The sequence below is a fragment of the Scylla paramamosain genome, chromosome 6 (genome assembly GCF_035594125.1).
Source record: "Scylla paramamosain isolate STU-SP2022 chromosome 6, ASM3559412v1, whole genome shotgun sequence".
In the NCBI taxonomy this organism is placed as follows: Eukaryota; Metazoa; Arthropoda; class Malacostraca; order Decapoda; family Portunidae; genus Scylla; species Scylla paramamosain.
Window position 1 is genome coordinate 14,914,243 of NC_087156.1, and position 15,254 is coordinate 14,929,496.

Genomic DNA, 15,254 nt, shown 5'->3' on the forward strand with positions numbered 1-15,254 from the left:
CCTTCCCCTTTTCTTCTTCTTCTTCTGACTACTTCCGGTTACCTGGCAAACAACGACTGGGAAGGGAGAGAGAGAGAGAGAGAGAGAGAGAGAGAGAGAGAGAGAGAGAGAGAGAGAGAGAGAGAGAGAGAGAGAGAGAGAGAGAGAGAGAGAGAGAGAAAGAATGAGGCTACTCGACCTACTATATAAGACTACTCTCCCTCCTCCTTCACCACCACCTCCACCTCTTCTTCCTCCTTCCCACTAATCAGGTGCCACATGTGAGTAATGAATCCCAGCGGCCTGAGTAATGAGGAGGGAGTGAAGCGGACCTCCATTACTCATCTCTACCTGACTCGCATTGAAGTGTTGACCTCTCCGGGCTGAAGAATGAGGGCCCGGGCTAAGTGCGGGATGTAGGAGCCCGGCCCAGCCATCCGACAAGATTTTTTTTAATACTTCAGTCCGTCCATTGCCACTATGACCACCACCACCATCACCACCACCACCACCACCACTGCCACCACCATCATCGGCATTAGCAACACTACCACCATCATTGACACTAACACTACCACTGCTGCAACTGATGCTGTTGCTATTACTACTACTACTACTACTACTACTACTACTACTACTACTACGAACTGCTACTACTGCTACTACTACTATTACTACTACTATTACTACTACTACGAACTGCAACAACAACAATAACAACAACAACACACTCCTCCTCCTCCTCTTCCTACTACTACTACTACTACTACTACCACTACTACTACTGCTACTACTACTACTACTACTACTACTACTACTACTACTACTACTACTACTACTACTACTACTTCTACTAGTCATTTTCTCTCACGTAATCATACTTTCTATTCATTGGTAATATATGATGTCTGAGAGAGAGAGAGAGAGAGAGAGAGAGAGAGAGAGAGAGAGAGAGAGAGAGAGAGAGAGAGAGAGAGAGAGAGAGAGAGAGAGAGAGAGAGAGAGAGAGTCAGCATGTCTAATCAACGGGGAAGAGGAAGAAGGGGAAGATAAGGATGCGGGGAGAGAGATAAGAACTTCTGTGAAAGGGGAAGGGAATAGGAAGGGGAAGGGGAGATGAATGAGGGAATGTGGAAGTACAAGGGGAGGGAGAGGCGGGGAATGGGGAGGGAAGGGGAGCAGGGAGGGGAAAATTCGACCTTTTACTCAGACTCAGGCGTGATGTTGACAGAGCAAACTTTAGCGAAGTCCCGAGAAAAGAGAAAGTTGGTGTGTGTGTGTGTGTGTGTGTGTGTGTGTGTGTGTGTGTGTGTGTGTGTGGTCAGTCACCCAGACCACACACACACACACACACACACACACACACACACACACACACTTAAAAATGTGTACCTCACTCATTATCGTCACGTGAGTAGATATCTTGTTTTTAATCTCTCTAATTTTCTTCTTTTCAGGCAAATTTTCTTTAAACTTTCAATTCTCTAATTTTTCCTCCAACGGCATTATAATCACTGCCCTCTTGGTGTGTGTGTGTGTGTGTGTGTGTGTGTGTGTGTGTGTGTGTGTGTGTGTGTGTGTGTGTGTGTGTGTGCGCGCGCCTGTCTGTGTGTTTAGTAGTAGTAGTAGTAGTAGTAGTAGTAGTAGTAGTAGTTTTCCCTTCCCTTACACTGACATTGAACACTTACTAATAAATCTCCCATTTTTAACTCAGTTTCTCCTTCAAAACATTCCTTACCAATCCAATATTTCAACAGTAACTCATAAGGAGAGACATTCACAAAATCACAAGGGAAGAACAAGCATCAGCAAAAGGGGTCAGGTATTACGAGGCAGTTTGTGAAGCTACACTGACACACACCCAATGCACACAATACTCAAATTAATACACACCTGGTCAGCCGACGCTAGTTCTCACTCGCACACAAGACTGGAAAAGATAAGAGAAAATAATTGATGATCTGTGACCAAAACTATAACTTATTCTTCATCATTAGTTGTACAAATCTCTCTCTCTCTCTCTCTCTCTCTCTCTCTCTCTCTCTCTCTCTCTCTCTCTCTCTCTCTCTCTCTCTCCACAGGAAATAATTATAGGAAACACAAATTAAAACCACAGGTACAAACTCATTCCTGTCCCTTCCGTTTCCAGGAATGAAAGGGAGGAAGTCAATTTTCACTGTTGGCTGAAAATTCTTTCTCAAGGTGCCCACGCAATACAAGGAGGAATTTCGAGAACGCAGAGGACGAGGCAGCCACTCAGACAGTCAGTCCCTCCAGCAACCGTAGATAATTACATTAGTACCATTGTATCGTGTTGATTGAGAATATTAACAAAAGACCACAAGAAAATAAGGAGACAGGAAGAGTTAAGTTGACCTACATAAGGTTGATTCTTACTTTAATACTTCGCACTTACATACCTTTAGGGAACTAAGAAACATTGCAAGTCGGGCGTTTCGTAACAGAGTTGTTTATTTTTTCCATTATTTTTGTAACCAGTGAGAATCCTATAACTGCTTAAAGACAAGAGGGTATTTTCTTTCGTTCCTTATTGCTTCCAGTTTTGAAGGTTCGCTTTTTTTCACCATCCTTCTCCCTCCCTTCCATCCCACTGTATGACGACAGCCGGGATAATACGGAAAAAGAGAAGTAACAGTCTTCGGGGGTTTCTCCTTTTATATACTGGTAAACTCTTGAACTCTGTCTGCTTCTGTATTCCCTCTACCAGTGACTCGAACATTTGCAAGAGGAAAGTTTCAAGGCACTTCTCTAATTTTGGATAATCCTTATGGCTCTGGCGACTAGCATTTTCAGTGGGTTTTTTCTGTCATTTTGTAAAATTTGGCCAGAACCCATCTTACGACGAAAAAAACAGTATGTATATGGAAAATTACGATATGTGCAGATATATACTGGAAGCTCGCGAGTACGGGTGTGAGATGAATCTGCCGCTTGACCCACGAGAGTCTTAGCGGAAAACAAGTCATATCAACAGGTTCTTGACCGTCTCCTGCTACTGTCTCGGTGTGGTCTGGGGCAGCTTAAAGAGGCCAGTTATTATACGAGAGAGAGAGAGAGAGAGAGAGAGAGAGAGAGAGAGAGAGAGAGAGAGAGAGAGAGAGAGAGAGAGAGAGAGAGAGAGAGAGAGAGAGAGAGAGAGAGAGAGAGAGAGAGAGAGAGAGAGAGAGAGAGAGAGAGAGAGAGAGAGAGAGAGAGAGAGAGAGAGAGAGAGAGACTCACACCTAGTTTTGCATACATATAGACTGCATAACAAACCATAAAACGTATGTACCAGGAAAATAAAGTCTTAGTGGTTCCGAGAAGGACAGGGGACGGAGCAACGTCGGCCAGTCAGTGGAAGGCAACATGCACTCGTAATGGCAAGACTCGACTAGCAGATCACTGCGAGCTTTTGACGTCATTGAGAGTTAATTAACTGGGACGGAGTTTCTGGTGGATGATTTGAGCGAACGATGTAATGGTGACAAATACTCGTAGTAGTGTTATAAGTGTTATTATTGATAGAGGGACGTTCGTGTCGGAACTGTGTACACTGATATGGAACTGAAAGGCAAAGGATGTAACAGAGAGAATGATTTTGGTAGAGGATTACAAAGAAGGAAAGAATGAAGTGATGCCGATACTCGAAATGAACTCTGAACGGATGCAAGAGGTGACATAGCAAAGTAGAAAATGACAAATAAATATAAAAATAGAAAACAAATGAACAAGGAAACAATACTAGAATGTAAATGAGAACAGACGAGAATCAGACAGCAAGGCACGGCAGTGACTCTGGTTCGCTTCCCACCCTGCAGCCAGGTGACCCAAGGAACAGACACCACACTCTCTCTTCTTCACCTCGTCACATCCCCACCTAGCTCACTGCCTGGCTCGCCTCTCCGCCTCTGCGTCTGCGAGCTGATAGTTCTCCAGGCGGTGCATCGTCACTTTGATTTTAATCTTAGCCCATCACATGTCAAACTCCGGTAATTTTGCTTTCAGGTAAATATTTTAAACGCGTACCGATGTGGTGAGGCTGGCGAGATGCACCGTGCACCGTATCATCATCTCATCTGCCCCGATCAACCGGCACGCCACCGACACCACCACCATCACCACTGCCACCACCACCACCACCCCGCCCTGTGCGTACGTACATACGAGAGTTTGGGCCATGTACCCAGAGCACCTCCCAGGGACGGCTGCCGCCACACCGCCGCGGTCACTGAGTCCAGAGCGGGGTCTCTTGGATGTGAAGACACGAACAGCGTGCGAGGGCGAGGTCGGTGTTTGGGGAGCAGGTGGTGTGGTATGAGGCATGAGTAACCACCAAACTATGCTGGTGTGCCCCTCGGAAGGAATACCCGGGGAGAGCAGCTTTCACAGCCACCACTACCACCACCACCACCACCACCCGGTGCGGCCCCGAGAGTTAGTCGGTCAGGCCAGGCAGGAATGGGCACAGGGAGCGCCGGCGCGCCACAAAAAAAACCCTTAAAGTACGATTATCTGTTAACAAAGTACGCGTCTTAGTAAATCTTTGTGGACGTATCGCACGAGACTAATAATTGTAGGGAGAAAGGGAGGAAGATACGCACCCTGCAGAGTCAAGGAACACTGAAAGGGATTTAGTGCGTCCTTCCTGATAGCAGATCTTGTCGACCCACGAGACACGTACACACTGGTAGCTCCTTGCCACACGCCTTCCCTGCTGCGCCCCACGACACCCTTCCTGCATCTCACGCTTCCACACACACTTCCAATATACCATACATCCTCCTTCACCATCTTCTACACATGCACCTACTCAATATCTTCACTGCACCACATATATTCTCTCCAACACCACAACACTACACCACACATCCTCCCTTTCAATCCCACAACACCACCACACTCTTCTTACACCTTCCCACACCACTACACCTCACATACCTTCCCAGCAACACACCGCAACACTATCTCCCATACTTTCACATCCCACACCACACATGATCCCACGCCTCGCAGCTCCGAACACCCAAACACCTCGCACCACACCACCTCGATGACTACACGCCGCTCGCTGCAGGTGGCCACGGCAACACTCAGCTAACAGCGACTCATCATTAATCAGGTGGACGCAACTATTACAGACACTCCATCTTGACTAACAAAAACATTCCTATACAAACTGGTGAATGCTAATAAGAAGTCACCTAAGTTTAGCCCGCAGTGAAGGTCGCCGCCGTCGCCTCTTTAGTAGAAAGGGACTACGTGGGTTGGGTTTAAATACGGCTTATAAAATTCTGTAAATGTATAAAGCATCGGAAGGTCAGAGTAAAAGGAAGCAAGAGAGGAAGAGGATGAGGATATATTAATGTAAATAAAAAGCGTAAAAACAAGGGTGTGTATATTTATAGATTATTAATGTAAATTACTGATAAATATTATGTGAGACCTCGAGACATCAGCACCTGGGTCGTATTGGTTTTGTTTTACTTTTTTGATCACTCAGTTCTGACCTCGCTACACCCACCACCACCACCACAACAACACCGCCGCCGCCGCCGCCGCCGCCGCCACCGCCACTGCAGCCTTGAGGGAACAGTCGGCAGCTGGTGCGTTAAGAGATGATAATAGATAAAATTAATGCTTGTTATTCGGCGGACGTGTTTCATCGGCGCGTCTGGCTGTGTGTCTGTTTGAACTGCGCAGCTGTGTACGTGAGGTGGCTGTAATGGATATCTGAGATGACTAATTTAGATTAGTAATGCAAATGCTTAGTTTTCACTTATTATTATTTTTTAATTGATGCAAATTTTGGACAAACATAGATCTGTATATATTTAGAATTTGTATATAGACTTGTCAATAAACAACTACTACAACTACTACTACTACTTCGGCTACTGATGTGTGTGTGTGTGTGTGTGTGTGCGGTGAATGGGTGAGAGCACAAACACAATGCAGTGAGTGCTTATAATTTCCGTTTCCGTAAATGAAAATAACATCACAAGGTTACGACAGAAGGTTAAGGAAAAGAAGAAAAGGAGAGAGAGAGAGAGAGAGAGAGAGAGAGAGAGAGAGAGAGAGAGAGAGACGGTAAGAATAAAAGAAACATCTGAAGGAAGCAAAGGATAGAGAAGCATACGAGACAGCGAGAGGAAAGATAGAGGAGGTAAAGGAGAAAGAAAATGTAGACACGCATGAGGAAAATGAAGAAGGAAAGGGTAGACTCACACATTTTGATAAGAGTCATGTTACTATAGCGACCATAGGAGGAAGGGAGGGAGATCTGAGCCAAGGAAGGAAAAGAGAACGGAGGAAGGAATGAAAAGAAGAGAGAATAAAAAGAGGAGAAACACCATTGACTGAGTGAGGACTTGGGAAGGAAAAGAGAAGAGAAGACGAAAGAAAGGTAAGAAAAGAGGGAAGAGAACGAGAAGGGGTGACTACATTGAATATATGGAAACACAGACTGACTTAGCTAGGTAAGGATATAAGAAAGAGAAGAAAAGAATGCATAAAGGAGACGAATGGGAATAAAAGAAGACAACAATGAATATATATAGGGAAAGATACGCAAGGAAAGGTTGCGTGACAAGACAGTAGAAGGAGAGAGTATGAGAGTTCAGGAGGTGCGGGGGAAGAAAAGGTCTGTGGGAGGAAGAGTCACAGGAAGAAGAAGCACAGGAGGGGGAGATGAGATGCCTCTGTGTAGCTAGAATGACGTGTACAAAGATGCCTCCGAGTGGGGCCTTGAGGTGGCTGTCTTTGGGGATCTACTAAAGGTTTTTCGCAAATAAAATCTTAACATAGCGTCGGAAAAAGGATGCTATTTGGCAGTGGATGTTTGAAACCCCGATCTAATTGGCAAACATATGCTTCGATGTTATATGTGGATAAAGAAAGCAATTATGAGAGTAAATTTAGGGTAAACTTTACTAAAATTTACAGGCACTGGCAGCAAGACTAGGTGTCGTCATGATACTCGTAGATACCGCTCAATCATCCTTTCGATGTGACGTCTAACTATAATCTGAGAGTAATCACCCATCCAACCACCAGTTCTGTCTTTTTGCCTCACAAACATTCACACACACACACACACACACACACACACACACATACGATCTCTGACCTCTTTCTGTAGGGGGAACGACTGGTTGGGTGACTAGCAGACGACCGACCGTAGGTGAATGACAGGCCCTCAAACTTTTAGTAGAGGCTTAGCCATAATGGTTTTGTATAGTGGATCTACTTTATAATCACGCTGCATTGACTGTGAAAGTGAAAGTGGGAGTGCATTGTTATTACCACCACACCATAACACCATACCACTACACCACTGCACCACAACACACTACGGTAACCTTGGCTACCCGCCCCGCCCCGCCCCGACAAGCCAAGCAAGCCCTGTCCCGGCCCGTCGCTGCTAGGGTAACAATTTCCCGTCTCTCCCCGTCAATATTTAAAGTAATTTCCACGGTTTTCCAGGTGTTTCTAGGTGTGTAAGAGGAGGAAGAGGGGGAGTAGGAGAAGGTGGAGGAGTGACGAGGAGTCTGAGAGGGAGAAAAGATGAGGAAGAGTTACAGAGGAGAGGAGAAAAAAAAAAAACATTTCGGCGCCATAGTATAATTTTTTCTTTTTTTATTACTGAAGCTGGCAATATTTTGATACATAATATATTATTAGTAAACTATAATAAGTTATAGTATGTAATGAAGCATAGTCTAACTCTGTTTTTTTTTCTCGAAAAAATAACACTTTCGTCATTTTATTAATTTTCATTTTTCTTATTAGCACGCCTAGGATTGTTTAGGTATTTAATTTAAGACTTAAAAAAATATAAGAAACATATACCAAGTAATAATATCAATAAAACCTAATCTAGTAATTCTTATTTTCAATTTTAAGATGAGTCCGCTGTTAGATTTGAAAAATTATTTTCTTTATGCGACGAGGAAATTGCGTTTTCTTTATTTATCTGGAAGGTGAAAAATTTTTGTATTCAGAATATGTAATAGAATCAAGTCTGGCTGTGTTCTCTTTCTCGATATTATATTTTCTTTGAGGCGCCGTTAGTAAAAGTTATAGGTTGTTTTTTTTATTTATCTTTATTATTTCTCGGCCCGGAAAAAAAAAATACTTTTGCAGTAATAGTTAAAGTATATTACAGGTCAGAAAATGTAGTATATTCCAGTCTGGGTGTCTTCTTCTCGCGATTTTCAAAATGAATTACGTTACGTAAATATGAGGGCCGAGACGCACATTTTCCCCTGCCTTCCTCCTTATCTGTACATCAGTATTAAGCTAAACTTCCGGCTGTTTCCAAACTCATACATGAAGAAAAGTCACATTAACCACGAAAATAAATAAATAACCCTCCAAAAAGGCTCAAATGAGGCTTAAATAACTAGAAGGTTACAGACCCGTTCAGAGCGCCCACCTTGAAAACATCAGGACCTAGATCGAGACCTTCCCTCCTCCTTCCCCGTGTCTTTCCCTCAATATTTACCTCGATTTTCTTGGTTTTCCGGGCATTTCCAGGTATTTTTCCACACTGAAATTAGTAGATTATAGTAGGAGGAAGAAGGAATGAGGAATGGAAGTGTGTGAGGGAGTTCAGTAGTAGTAGTAGTAGTAGTAGTAGTATCATTAAGGGTGTGAATGGTGTGTGTGTGTGTGTGTGTGTGTGGTGCCGAGTTTGGGCCGCCTGGAAAAAGTATATGTTTATAAATGGGAGTGTGTGTGTGTGTGTGTGTGTGTGTGTGTGTGTGTGTGTGTGTGAGCTCAAAGTCCAGTAATGAGTGTCTCGCCGTACAGTCAGCGGGAATATTACAGCGCAAGGGAACGCGGGGTTCAGTTTGTGCTGTTTCTTCGTAAATGCTGTGACAGTAGTCGTGGGTGCGCTTGTGATCAGGGATGTGTCGTTTACAGATAGATTACCATTTATTTCTGTCCTGTAAATGAAGTACTTGGACGCAGTTACTAAAGACAGAACTGCTGCTTGGATGGGTGATTACTCTCAGGTCATAGTTAAACGTCACATCGACGTCACGAAAGGATGAGTGGGCGGGTTATCTATCATGACGACACCTAGTCTCGCTGCCAGTGTCTGTAAATTTTAGCAAAGTTTACTGTAGATTTATTCTTATAATTGCCTTCACTATCATATATGACACAAAAGCATATTTTTGCCAATCAGGTGTGGGTCTCAAACATCCACTGCCAAAACAGCACCCTTGTCCGACGCCTTGTCAAAATTTTACTTACGGAAAAAGACAAAGGGCTATGGAATTTACCTTTTGTACAAGAATAATTCACCTGGAGCAAATTCTCTCTCTCTCTCTCTCTCTCTCTCTCTCTCTCTCTCTCTCTCTCTCTCTCTCTCTCTCTCTCTCTCTCTCTCTCTCTCATCAGGTAGTCCAGCTCTTCCCTCCCTGCAGCAAGTATCCAGCCTTGATATATAGCACGCCGCCCTTTACTTACCACCTCCCGCCGCGCGCCGACACCTCAGCCTCGACCCTTGCTGCCTCAACCCTCTATAGTAATCCCAGAGAGAGTGAGGGACTGACTGAAGGAGTGAGTAAGCGAGAGAGTGAGACTGGCTGAGCGAATGGGTGAGTGAGAATGAACAAATAAGTGAGCGAGAGACTGACTGAACGAATGAGGGAGCAAGAGAGACTGACTGAAAGAGTGAGAGAGGGCACGAATGAGCAATTGAGCGAGTGAGTACAGTGAAATGGCAGACAGTGTAAGTTTTCAGCATAAAATAATCCATATGTACACTTGTAATAGTGGAAGTAATTGAAATGAATAGTATGTAGGTATCATAGCATATATCTAAATGGTACGCAGCTGCCGCATATTTAACTACAATTCTAGGGAGCCACGCCCGCGAATTCTAGTTGCGGTGGCCATGAGAAGCACTTTTCTCCTCGATCGAGCCCCATCCCCGAAGCATCTGCTCCTGTGAACTGAGGCTGGAGTGCTGGAGAGGTGACTGAGACAAGGAGTGGAAAAGAAGAGGAGGCGTAGGAGGATGAGGGGGAGAAATATTTCCAACGATAAGTGTGTGGTGCCGCCAAAAATGGACGGCGCCTCAGTCCTGCCTTTAGCGGCGTGCTGTTATCGGCGGTTCACAGGTCGAGGGTGTGAGGTCCGTGTGGCTTGCGTCTGAATACTCCACCTCGGCGCGGACCGCTATTTGACCAAGTAGATTTTGGGGTCTTGGGAATTGTTGGATAAAATACTACTTCCTTTCTTCCAGTCACGGTCACTTCTCCACAAAACGCGGCGGTAATGGAAGGTGTGATCCGATCTCAATGTGTGCGCTGCTCTAAATTATGCGTAGCTCTCAAAACCTTGATGACACAGGGCGGTCCTGGAGGCGGGCGGGCGAGCGGGGCCCCCCACACCGCAGGGCAGACTGAGAGTGGCTGGTGCCCAAGACAGCCTCGGCGTGGAGGGTTGGCTGGCTAGACCCTCCATTTATTTGGCCTATAAGGAGGTTGTTGCCTCTTCGTGTGTGTGGCCATCCACCGCCAACAAGAACGTGTAATCAGAATGAATGCCAAGGGCGAGGGCGCGTTACTTGGCCACAAAATACAGGTCATGTCAGAGTTCTGCGGTCCTGCCGTTGATTTTAATACCCTAATAATAATTTTCAGGAATAAAATCATCCATAATGCACATTTTTTTTTTTTTTCAGAACAACTGACTGATCACGTTCCAGTTTGGTTCGGTTCCCTGTGATTCAGAAAACAAGGCTGGCGTGGTCACCCGTGCCTCCCTTCCGGCCTGGCTTGACGTGACGCGGCCCTCCCTCAGCTGCATCGGGAACCACCGCACACGCACGTTTTTCCACTACAGGTGTTCCTCTCGCACGGCGGCGCGGAGGAGGGGAAAGAGGTGGATGACTCATGCTTCAGGAACACCGTGAAACCAGAAAGTAGATGCATAGATACGTTTTCTTTGTTGTTACTTCTGTTGTTTTTTCTTCTGGCAGTGGCGAGATATGACTTCCGTGCTACACTACCTCTAAACCTCCCAGAAAAAAAAAAAAAAATCCTTCGCAGCCATGACGTAAAAATCTCACCCACTCGCTTACTCACTCACTCATTCACTCACTCACTCACTCTCTTTGTGTGCAGGAGCAGGTGACTCCACACCACAGGGACACAGGTATGGATGGCCGTGGCACCTCACCTGCATCACCACCACAGGACGGCCCTTGGTTCACGCCCACCACCACCACACCTTGAAGCCAGTGCCACCTTCACCCCTCCACCTGGTTCAGCCACACCGGCCACCACCACCATCAGCACCAGCACCACCAGTACCACCAGGGGGCCGCATAACGGGAGTGGATGATGACGCTTCCCGTAACCAACAAGGAGCGGAAGGGCCCCATTACCTGGCCCGCCGCCCCGCCAGCGCTGCTCCCAGGGTGACGGGGGCAGCCAATCCCAACCCGCCCCGCCCCTGCCTCCTCCATCCAGTCCTCCCCACCCTATCTCTCTCTCTCTCTCTCTCTCTCTCTCTCTCTCCTTCCTCTTCCTACTTCTGGTTTTAGTCTGAATGATTGATTCTCCAAGCAGCCAAGAAAGGAGGTAATTATGTATGCTGCTATTTGTTTAATTTATGTAATTCCGTGTAATTTTGTGTAATTCTCAACCTTCTATTTCCTCTCGGGGTGACAGAGCAAAGAGTCTCCTGCTTTGCCTCCTCCTTCTCCTCCTGTTCCTTCTTTCTTATTCATCCTGTTCCTTCCTCCTCTTTCCTCTTCCTCCTTCTTCTCTCAGCCAGGAAGTCCACAGGAAGATTAATGCTGTTTTTTAATACACGTGAAATAAATCTGCTTTATTCCGTTATCATTGCTCTTCATTACGAGTAACTGGTGACTTATAAAAACGCTGTGTATCCACTAACATCTTGGTAATAAGTGTAGAGTGCGCTGTTCCTTTGTTTTTTCTTATTAATATATCACTCTGTGATATGTGTCTTTAGAAACACTTGGGTAGGATAATTTTTCCTTGGAGCAGCTACGCATGATTTTACTTTTATATTTCTCCTAAAGAACGTACCAACTTTACTTTTTGTGTATTGACATTACGTCCCTGCTTCGCTACGCCGCACGGTCGCTGTATTTATTCTTTAGGACACGGACTGGAGTGGCCTCATGTTGTAGTTTTTCTCTACACCTCCATTAGAGTGTTTATCTTCTCGTCCCCTCAGACCTCCTCCGTCACTGTCGACTTGCGCGCCTCTTAAGGACTGTATGCACATCACCAGCGCCTTTATATAGCAAATGGATGTTTATTAGTGCAGGGCCTTGGACACACACACACACACACACACACACACACACACACACACACAACTTTCCCTCCACTGAAGGCCTGTATCACCCTCACTTCACTATTAAGTCTCTCCTCAAACAACAAACATCAGCGCATCGACCTCCGCCACACGCTTAAGTTTATCCCTTGCAGTGCCCTCCAACAGGCGATGCGACCTCGACACTGCACCGAGCCTCATATTTACGACTCCTATGTTTAAACTTTCTTATGTTGATTCAGGGTGATAAAAACGTCATATTTAGCCTTTGTTTGTTTTGCTCAAGGACTCCAGGACTATCGTGAAGGACGAGGAGGAGGAGGAGGTGAGGAGGAGGAGGAGGAGGAGGAGGAGGAGGAGGAGGAGCGGAGACTAGGCGGTGGATGGAGAAAGTAACGTCCTCGCGGTTCAGGACTTGAGCCCTTGGGCGTGAGCGTCTCAAGGGGAGGGACCAGCGGGCACTGAGTGAGTGATTAGTGTTACCAAGGTGATTAGGATCAGTGCCCCTAGACGGGACCTTTCAAACAGTGATCGGGAGCGGCTCGTCCATCACAAGCCGACACTCGCTACCTGCGATGAGCCTGTGTTCGCCCCCGGCAGGTAACTAATACATTGGTCCTTAGATCTCTTAACTACGGGTAGTTAGCGGAGACTGATGCCGAGTGCCGCGAGGGAAGGTAATCATCACTGTTGAGGAAATGGCTCACTGAAAGACTGTGTAGCTCCAATAAATATTTATTTGAGAAGTTGTGTCTGTTTTTGCATCTGTTTGGCGTGCTGCTTTGAATGACTTAAAGAAAGGGAGAAAATGATGAAGGAAACTGGCATTGGGCTTGTTACGTTTTCCTTTCCTTCCCTTCATCTCGTGCAAACTGAAGTAACGCATACAACAATAAAAATACATGAAAGACAGTACGTAACTGAAACTGCGAAACTGCGGAGATAAACTATACAACACTACACCAAACGAGGACAAACGACACGTATAAAAACAATACGAAATACATAGAAAACAGCAATCACAACTCTGCAGAATTTCGACGCGTGGGTGAAGATCTTGTACTCTTCCCTAATTAACTTTTCCGTGAGGGACAAAATAGGATTTTTCCACACCCGTCATCCCCCACCTTTTTTTTTTTTAATCTCATGCTTCCTTCATGCGTATGGAAGAAATAAAGAGCAGCGTGTCGGTCCAGTGGCGCCGCGCGGGGTGTCGAGGGCATGCTAAGTAGCGGCTGTTGAGGCTGATGACCGATATCCAGCGTTGCAAGGCATCGGGGACGTCTGGGATGCCTTAGGACCCGAGGCGTGGAGGGGACGAAATGAAGGACCTCTCACAGACCCCATCATTACAGACGCTCCTCAACGCCCCATCACCCCAACTGTCCCCTCCCTCCTCTTTCTCCTTCTCCTACTATTCTTACGCCCAGCTCGCGCTTCCAAAAAAGGTAAATTGACAGTTAAGGGAGTTATATTCAATAATAAGATCGATAAGAAAATTGAATATGGTAAAAAAATATTCTACTTACCGATATATATTTTGAAAAAAAATATATATCGGTAAAATTTTACTGGAATCATGAAAGCACCCTTGAAAAAAAATCCAATTACTTCCACTAGAGCCTCTTAAAAGTAGTCAAGATGAGACGCAGGAAACGCTTGCTTAAGAAAAAGATCGAGTTAATATTTCCTTGCTTTCTGCTTCCAAACGCGGATTTCTCTTCACTCTCCACGCGTCTTGCGGAGTGCCATATACAAGAAACTGGAGTATCGGGTGAGATCTGATCCAAGGGCGTCACAGTGGTGGTCTTGCAGTGCGCAGGTGACCTTAGTGACGCGCGTATCACCGTCACAAGGGAGTTGTTATACGTAAAGAGTAGTTATAAAAGCAAGTCACTACCTCCATCACCACCACCATCACTGCCACTTCTCAGCCTTGTCTTGTCTCCAGTACTCGGTAAAATACGACGAGAAACTTTCAGTCACACTCTCCTACTCCCTTTTCACGGGAATACTTGAGGTTATTGCAAGATTGAAGGAATAATATTAGTAGTGAGTGTAAAAATTGCAACTTATTTCACCACCGCCTTTCCCACGCTTGTCCCCCGCGACCACCAGCCCCGAACCATCCAAGGAGGGGGAGGGAGGCGCGGCGGGGAACACGAAGGCAATTGTCATGAGAAATTACAACAGTTTGAGGACGACAAGCAGTCAGAATGTGGAGGGAGGGGACGAGGAAAGCAGGAAGAAAGGACGGAAGGAAGGACGGAAGAAAGGAGGAGAGGATTGAAGCAGGGAAGGAAGGAAAAAGGGAAGGAAGGAAGGAGGGAAGGAAAGAAGGAAGGAAGGAAGGAAGGAAGGAAGGACGATAAGATGGAGAAATGAAGGAAGGAAGGGACGACAATTTCTCTCTCTCTCTCTCTCTCTCTCTCTCTCTCTCTCTCTCTCTCTCTCTCTCTCTCTCTCTCTCTCTCTCTCTCTCTCTCACGGCCGTGTCCCCAGAATGTCCCCACCCGTTACGGCCGCCACAGTAACAAATCTAGCAAGTCTTCCATCAAAGTGACACGGATTGTTTCTATTGTGGCGCCTCGATATACCCTAGTTTTTTTTTTTTTTTTTTTTCCCTCTCGACCACCACCACCACCACCACCATCAGTGAGCCTCATTACACTCAAACCATCATTCACATCGCCGACAAAGATGACAAAGGGACGCCACTGACAACAACAGGAGGAGTGCAAGGGCGTTACTTATTATTTTCGCTCTCCATTTCCACCGCCTCGCACCGACACGTACCATTTATAACGTCGCCTCTGACCCTCGCTGGCCTCTCTCTCTCTCTCTCTCTCTCTCTCTCTCTCTCTCCCCGCAGCAGCAAGTGACAGGGAGAGTAATATGCTACGTGTGTGTGTGTGTGTGTGTGTGTGTGTGTGTGTGTGTGTGTGTGT

At 45.9% G+C, this 15,254-nt stretch overlaps 1 protein-coding gene and 1 long non-coding RNA gene across 9 annotated transcripts in view; one reads left to right on the plus strand and one right to left on the minus strand.

The window, feature by feature from the left end:
- The window catches only part of LOC135101335 (filaggrin-like), a 71,170-nt gene that overhangs the window by 14,118 nt on the left and 41,798 nt on the right, over window positions 1-15,254 (minus strand). Inside the window, exons 1-2 of one of the 7 annotated variants that reach the window (XM_064005184.1) lie at window positions 4,581-5,046; window positions 1,873-1,909 (exon numbers count right to left, since the gene is read on the minus strand). The exons of 1 other annotated variant lie outside the window; for it this stretch is intronic. The gene's annotated coding sequence lies outside the window, so the exon portion shown is untranslated. Of the gene's footprint in view, window positions 1-1,872; window positions 1,910-4,139; window positions 4,492-4,580; window positions 5,047-15,254 lie in introns of those variants that run through there. 5 more of the 7 variants (XM_064005186.1, XM_064005188.1, XM_064005185.1 and 2 more) reach the window with 5 other exon arrangements.
- On the plus strand, window positions 8,248-12,003 carry LOC135101340 (uncharacterized). Of its 2 annotated transcripts, none has more exons than XR_010269224.1 (3): window positions 8,248-8,514; window positions 10,679-10,918; window positions 11,121-12,003. It is a non-coding gene; the product is annotated as an uncharacterized LOC135101340 (long non-coding RNA). The 2 variants fall into 2 exon arrangements; XR_010269225.1 differs by lacking the exon at window positions 8,248-8,514 and adding an exon at window positions 9,417-9,549.